This window comes from Ovis canadensis, chromosome 3 (genome assembly GCF_042477335.2).
Source record: "Ovis canadensis isolate MfBH-ARS-UI-01 breed Bighorn chromosome 3, ARS-UI_OviCan_v2, whole genome shotgun sequence".
Lineage (NCBI taxonomy): Eukaryota > Metazoa > Chordata > Mammalia > Artiodactyla > Bovidae > Ovis > Ovis canadensis.
The window spans coordinates 104,245,658-104,252,657 of record NC_091247.1 but is presented as its reverse complement, the minus strand read 5'-3'; the positions used below and the strand labels follow the sequence as shown (position 1 = coordinate 104,252,657).

Below are 7,000 nucleotides of genomic sequence, written 5' to 3'. Positions count from 1 at the left end.
TCCTCGACCTGCCTCCTTCGGGTCCCGGAACCCCGCCCGGGAGCGCTTCGCCATTAAAAAGCCTGTTAGACACTCTTTTCAGGGTCCTGGTCGTCTTTTACCTAACATGAAGGATAGGGAAGCCTGGCACGCTGCTGTCCATGGGATCACAAAGAGTCAGACACGAAGAAGACTGAGTAAGAACAATTAAAGACTGAACAATAACAGTTACGTGGAATGGTGATGAAGAGCTGAATGGTTACTTAGAGCCTGTTTGCTTTTTTTAAAAATTGCTTTATTAACTACATTTTTTCATGCAAATGGGTGAAACTTTACTGTTGACAGATACTTAGATTGTGTGCTAAGGCAATCTCCAGTTAGAGGCTGGTAACACAGAACCCACCTGACACATGGAAATTACATAAGGGTCACAGAAAACAGATCAGTAAAGGCATTATCAGGACAATGCAAGGAAAAAGAACAACAGTGGGAGGAATCAGAGTGATAATCTCATGGAAATGGCAGGAGCCAGGGCATTAGGCAAAATTCATCAAGATGGTCACGGTGATTAGAGAGCGCCCCCAGGAGCATATGCAGACTATTCCTGAATTGCAGCTCCCAAAGTTTTCTCCTGATTTCTCTCATCTCTTCCATGAACACTTCCATATCATCTCCATCTCCACCCATCCCATTGTTGACCTGCCTGTTGGGTACGGCCCATCAGGCTGCCCAGGTGGCACTAGTGGTAAAGAACCCTCCTGCCAATTCAGGACACATAAGGGACATGAGTTCGATCCTTGGGTCAGGAAGATCCCCTGGAGGAGAGCATGGAAAGCCACTCCAGTGTTCTTGCCTGGAGAATCCCATGGACAGAGGAGCCTGGCAGGCTACGGTCCATAGGGTTGCAAAGAGTTGGACATGACAGCATGCTCGCACATTGGGAATTAGAGGCAAGTCTGCAAGCCTGTCCCCATCTGTGATTTCTTTCTGGCTCGTGGCCTTCACCCTCTCCCAAAGGGTGGCCTTCTCTCCATTCTGCACAGGCTGCTCCATTTCTCCGTTTCCCTGGTGGATATTTGCCATGATGAGATTTTTTTCCCCTTGGTTATTTTTCTGGGCCTATCTTCACTGTCTCCTGCTCCTTCCAATTCTTGCCTCAAGCGTGCTGCTATCACATTTAGTTTCGTAGACCTGCTCAGCTTGCCCCGGGGCCTGATGCCATCCCACTGTGTGCAGGGCAGTGCAGAGCTTGTACCCAGACAGGAATTGCCTGTTTGCTTTTGAAAAATGAATTAAAGGAGGCTTAAGGAATTTATCCTGAATGGCCATCTGGTGGGCCAAAATTGGACCCAAGGAGATACTTTGACTCCAATATTGGTGCCTTATTTAAAAATTGCGATAGTTCATACCATGTGGATTTCTGGGATCCAGGAAAGAGTCAGAATACCAGCCACATGAGACCCACATCCAGCAGCTGCCACCCTTAGTAGGTGCACATGCGTCTCTCACAGAACCTGTTTTCTTTCTCCTGAATCCCTCACTCCTTGGTGTTAGCTGCCTGGCCCCAGGAGGCAAGGAATTTGCAGCCCTGACTGTGTTGGTATATCTAACTAGGCCTTCCAAGGGACAGTCAGATCCTGTGACAGCTCTGCTCCTCAGCAGCTGTGTGACTTGTAGCTCCCTTGTCTCTTTAGGTGAGTGGCATTTTGTCATCCTTAAAATTCAGGCAAGGGCCTTCCCTGGTGGTCCAATGGCTAAGACTCTGCCCTCCTGATGCAGTGGGCCCAGGTTCGATCCCTGGACAGGGAACTGGATCACTAAGAATTTGAATGCCATAACTAAAAAAAAAAAATATCCCACATGCCGCAACTAAGACAGCCATTTGGAAACTCGCATATTGGATCATGGGGTGGCTCCTGAGCGAACTTTTTGGCCAACCCAATAAATGAATGGTTGTCGATAAGGTGGAAATAGAGTGAGGGAGATAGGTGCGGTGTAGGAGAGGATGCATGGTGGGTAACTGCTAATGGGAAAACAGTTTCTCGTTGTGATAAAAATATTGTAAAATGCAACTGTGGTGATTAGTGCACTTTTTTTTTTTTTTTTTTTTTTGGCCACACCATGTGCCATGTGTGATCTTAGTTCCCTGACCAGGGAATGAAAGTTGTTTTGAAAAAATTCAAAATAAATTTTAAATTTATTTGAAAAAGAAAGATTTTTTTGAAAAAATTTAAAAACAGAATTATTCCCAGGAAGCTGAAGGACCTGGAAGCACTCCGAAAGGCACACACCGTTGAGGGGATGTTAGTTAGCAAGTTGGCTCAGCTCTAGCCTTATTTCAGTTTGTGTGGGCCCCATTGTGTGGCCTCTCTCCAAAGATGACCTTCAGGATTCACTACTTCTTAAGCCCGAAACCAGACATAGGGTTACTCAGGCTCCTAGGCCCTGTATTTCTGCACCGTAAGACCTGTCACCTCATTTAGTTACCTCTGAAATATGTATATGTGCAGTAAACTCCATGAGCATTTGTGGGTACACAGAGAAAAATGAGATACAACTAGAAACCTTGAGAATCAGTCTTACAGGAAAAATTAAACCTGAGGAACTGCAAATAAAAAGCAGAATGCAGTCAGTGCCACAAGGGGGCGCTGGACAGTCAGCGCTCACTTCTGATTTAGGAGTCAGTGAGGCTTTGTATCCCAGGGACCGGGGAGCCTGGTGGGCTGCCGTCTATGGGGTCGCACAGAGTCGGACACCACTGAAGCGACTTAGCAGCAGCAGCAGAGGCTTTGTAGTTGTGATGTAAAAATGCCCACCAGGATTTCAGTAGAGACAGCGAGTGGGAAAGATTTCAGGGAGACACAGAGAAAGCAACAGCACAGAGGCAGAAAGACGGAGGCAAGTCCCAAGTGTTAACAGCTCGAGTCAGCTGCGTGGGCGCCTGCTCAGTTATGTCCAATTCTTTGTGACCCTGTGGACTGTAGCTCGGCAGGCTTTGTCCATGGGATTTCCCAGGCAAGAATACTGGAGTGGGTTGCCATTTCCTCCTCCAGGGGATCTTTCTGACCCAGGGGTCAAACCTGCATCTATTGCGTCTCCTGCATTGCAGGCAGATTCTTTACCTGCTAAGCCACTGAGGAATTCAGCTGAGTGCAGGGTAAATGTAAGGAATGGAACAATGAGACATAATTTGGGTGGTTCAAACACTGAGTGGCTTTGGAAATTAGTTTTTGTTGCAGACTTGATATTGTTTCATAGTGAGGTCAACCTAAAATTACAAGGCAAAATGGCATATGTGAAATTTATTCTGTGGTAAAGTCATTTCAACAAACTGAATCACAAGTAATAGCAAGCCGCTCAATACACTTCCCATGCTGTCAAAAGGTAAAGCAAGAAGCAGGATGTCCATTCCCACATAAATCTGCACTAGATGTATTTTCTGAATTATTTCTGAACTGCAGTTCCAGCAGTTTGCCAGATATTGGTGCAAGTGGAAAGAACAGTTCCATATTTCAAAATCCATTTAACTTTGTTGTTAACTTTTACTTGAGGATCTTCCAGGTAAACTCTAATGAGTGATTAATCTGCAGTGTAATGACATACTAAAAGTCAAATATCGAGATAAATCTAATTATATAAGAATGCTGCTGCTGCTGCTGCTGAGTCACTTCAGTCGTGTCTGACTCTGTGTGACCCCATGGACAGCAGCCCACCAGGCTCCTCTGTCCACGGAATTCTCTAGGCAAGAATACTGGAGTGGGTTGCCATTTTCTTCTCCATATAAAAATAAATATGCTCAATTAAAATCATAAATTGTGGATTAGTATCAATTAACAATCTTTATCTGTATTGAAAAATATTTTCAAAGAATTACTATGTACAACACAGGGAATATAGCTAATATTTTACAATAACTGTAAATGAAATGTTACCTTTAGAACTGAATCACTGTATCATACACCTGAAACATATAATACTGCACATCAACCACACCTCAACAGAAAAAGAAGCAATATGTAATATTTCATTACAGATCAGCACTTACAGATGAAATTTGCAATCAATTTGGATGATAGGGAACACTAACTTTGAGCCCCAGCTCATTGACATGTTTTTTATTTTAAATTCCATTATTCCATTCAGTTCAGTTGCTCAGTCGAGTCTGACTCTGCGACCTCATGGACTGCAGCACACAAGTCTTCCCTGTCCATCACCAACTCCTGGAGCTTGCTCACTCATGTCCATCGAGTCAGTTGTTTCCTCCTCTGTTATCCCCTTCTCCTCCTGCCTTCAATCTTTCCCAGCATCAGGGTCTTTTCCAATGAGTCAGTTCTTCGCATCAGGTGGCCAAAGTATTGGAGTTTCAGCTTCAGCATCAGTCCTTCCAATGAATATTCAGGACTAATCTCCTTTAGGATGGACTGGTTGGATCTCCTTCCAGTCCAAGGGATTCTCAAGAGTCTTCTCCAACACCACAGTTCAAAAACATCAATTCTTCAATGCTCAGCTTTCTTTATAGTCCAGCTCTCAGATCCATACATGACTACTGGAAAAACCGTAGCTTTAACTAGATGGACCTTTGTCGGCAAAGTAATGTCTCTTCTTTTTAGTATGCTGTCTAGGTTGGTCACAGCTTTTCTTCCAAGGAGCAAGTATCTTTTAATTTCATGGCTGCAGTCACCATCTGCAGTGATTTTGGAATCCAAGAAAATAAAATCTGTCACTGTTTCCATTGTTTCCCCATCTATTTCCCATGAAGTGGTGGGACAAGATGCCATGATCTTAGTTTTATAAATGTTGAGTTTTAAGCCAGCCTTTTCATACTCCTCTTTCACTTTCATCAAGAGGCTCTTTAGTTCCTCTTTACTTTCTGCCATAAGGATGATATTATCTGCATATCTAAAGTTATTGTTATTTCTCCTGGGAATCTTGATTCCAACTTATGCTTCATTCAGCTTGGCGTCTCGCATGATGTACTCTGCATACAAGTTAAATTAGCAGGGTGACAATATACAGCCTTGACGTACTCCTTTCCTGATTTGGAACCAGTCTATTGTTCCATGTCCAGTTCTAACTGTTGCTTCTTGACCTGTATACAGGTTTCTCAGGAAGCAGATAAGGTGGTCTGGAATTCCCATCTCTTGAAGAATTTTCCAGTTTGTTGTGATCCACACAGTCAAAGGCTTTGGTGTAATCAACACAACAGAAGTAGAGTTTTTCTGGAACTCTCTTGCTTTTTCTGTGGTCCAACAGATGTTGGCAATTTGATCTCCGATTCCTCTGCCTTTTTCTAAATCCAGCTTGAACATATGGAAGTTCACAGTTCATGTACTGTTGAGTCCTCTCGGAGAATTTTGAGCATTACTTTGCTAGCATGTGAGATGAGTGCAATTGAGTGGTAATTTGAACATTCTTTGGCACTGCCCTTCTTTGGGATTGAAATGAAAACTGACTTTCCAGTCCTGTGGTCACTGCTAAGTTTTCGAAATTTGCTGGCATATTGAGTGCAGCACTTTCACAGCATCATCTTTTAGGATTTGAAATAGCTCAACTGGAATTCCATCACCTCCACTAACTTTGTTCATGGTGATGCTTCCTAAGGCCCACTTGACTTCACATTCCAGGATGTCTGGCTCTAGGTGAGTGATTACACCATCATGGTTATCTGGGTCGTGAAGATCTTTTTTGTATAGTTCTTCTGTGTATTCTTGCCACCTTTTCTTAGTATCTTCTGATTCTGTTAGGTCCATACCATTTCTGTCCTTCATCGAGCCCATCTTTGTATGAAATGTTCCCTTGGTATCTCTAATTTTCTTGAAGAGATCTCTAGTATTTGCCATTCTATTGTTTTCCTTTATTTCTTTGCACTGATCACTGAGGAAGGCTTTCTCATTTCTCCTTGCTATTCTTTGGAACTCTGCATTCAGATGGGCATATCTTTCCTTTTCTCCTTTGCCTTTAGCTTTTCTTCTTTTCTCAGCTATTGTAAGGCCTCCTCAGACAACCATTTTGCCTTTTTGCATTTCTTTTTCTTGGGGATGGTCTTGATCACTGCTTCCTGTACAATGTTACGAACCTCCATCCATAATTCTTCAGGTATCTATCGGATCTAACCCCTTGAATCTAGTTGTCACTTCCACTGCATAATCATGGAATAATTCTTCCATTAGTAGGCCCATATTACCAAAAACAATGCACTTGATTATTTTTATTATGAACTTTATAGAAAATTTCGTGGAAATTTATTTTCTCTCTGATTATGTAAGCACTTAGATAATATTCTCCATTTTGCCTCTTGGCTAGCAACAGTAAAACATTTACCACCTGGTCATTTACAGAAAAAGTTAACTCACTTTTGCTTTTAAGCTTCAAAATATACACATTTCCCTAGAAATTTTTCAAGTTTTTATCTTTTTGTAAAAATAACACATGCTCATTGTAAATATATATAGAAGGAATAGAATAAAGAAGCTGCCCTCACACCCCCTGACCCAGAGATAAATGTTAGGGATTTTGGGAGTACCTTCCAGAAGTGATTTGTGCTAATATTTCCAAAAATCTGCCCTTCGGAACACCAGTTGCTCAAGATGACCCTCAAAAAAGAATGTGTATGATGTTTCTGGATAATATTTTAACAACTCATAAGTGCAAACCATGATAATTTTGAAAAGCTTGGAAAATATAGAGAAGTTTTAAAACATCAGTTGTTCTTTTAAAAAGTAAGTCCTGAAGCTGTGGTGTCAGGGTTCCCAGCGGGATTTGATGGTATCCTCATGCTGGGTAATTGAGAAGAATTTAAGAAAGGAACAAAAAGGGTGGGGATTTGGGGAAAGTTGCACGGGATAATGGGCTTCCCAGGTGGTGCTAGTGGTAAAGAACCTGCCTGCCAATACCGGAAACCTAAGAGACTTGGAGTCGATGCCTGGGTCGGGAAGATCGCCTGGAGGAGGGCATGGCAACACACTCAAGTATTCTTGCCTGGAGAATCCCATGAACAGAAGAGCCTGGCAGGCCACAGTCC

At 42.7% G+C, this 7,000-nt stretch overlaps 1 non-coding gene across 1 annotated transcript; it reads left to right on the top strand.

Annotated features, from left to right (window-relative positions):
- The first annotated feature begins 1,715 nt into the window (after positions 1 to 1,715).
- On the top strand, positions 1,716 to 1,788 carry TRNAR-CCU (transfer RNA arginine (anticodon CCU)). The gene has a single exon. It is a non-coding gene; the product is annotated as a tRNA-Arg (tRNA).
- The last annotated feature ends 5,212 nt before the right edge of the window (positions 1,789 to 7,000 follow it).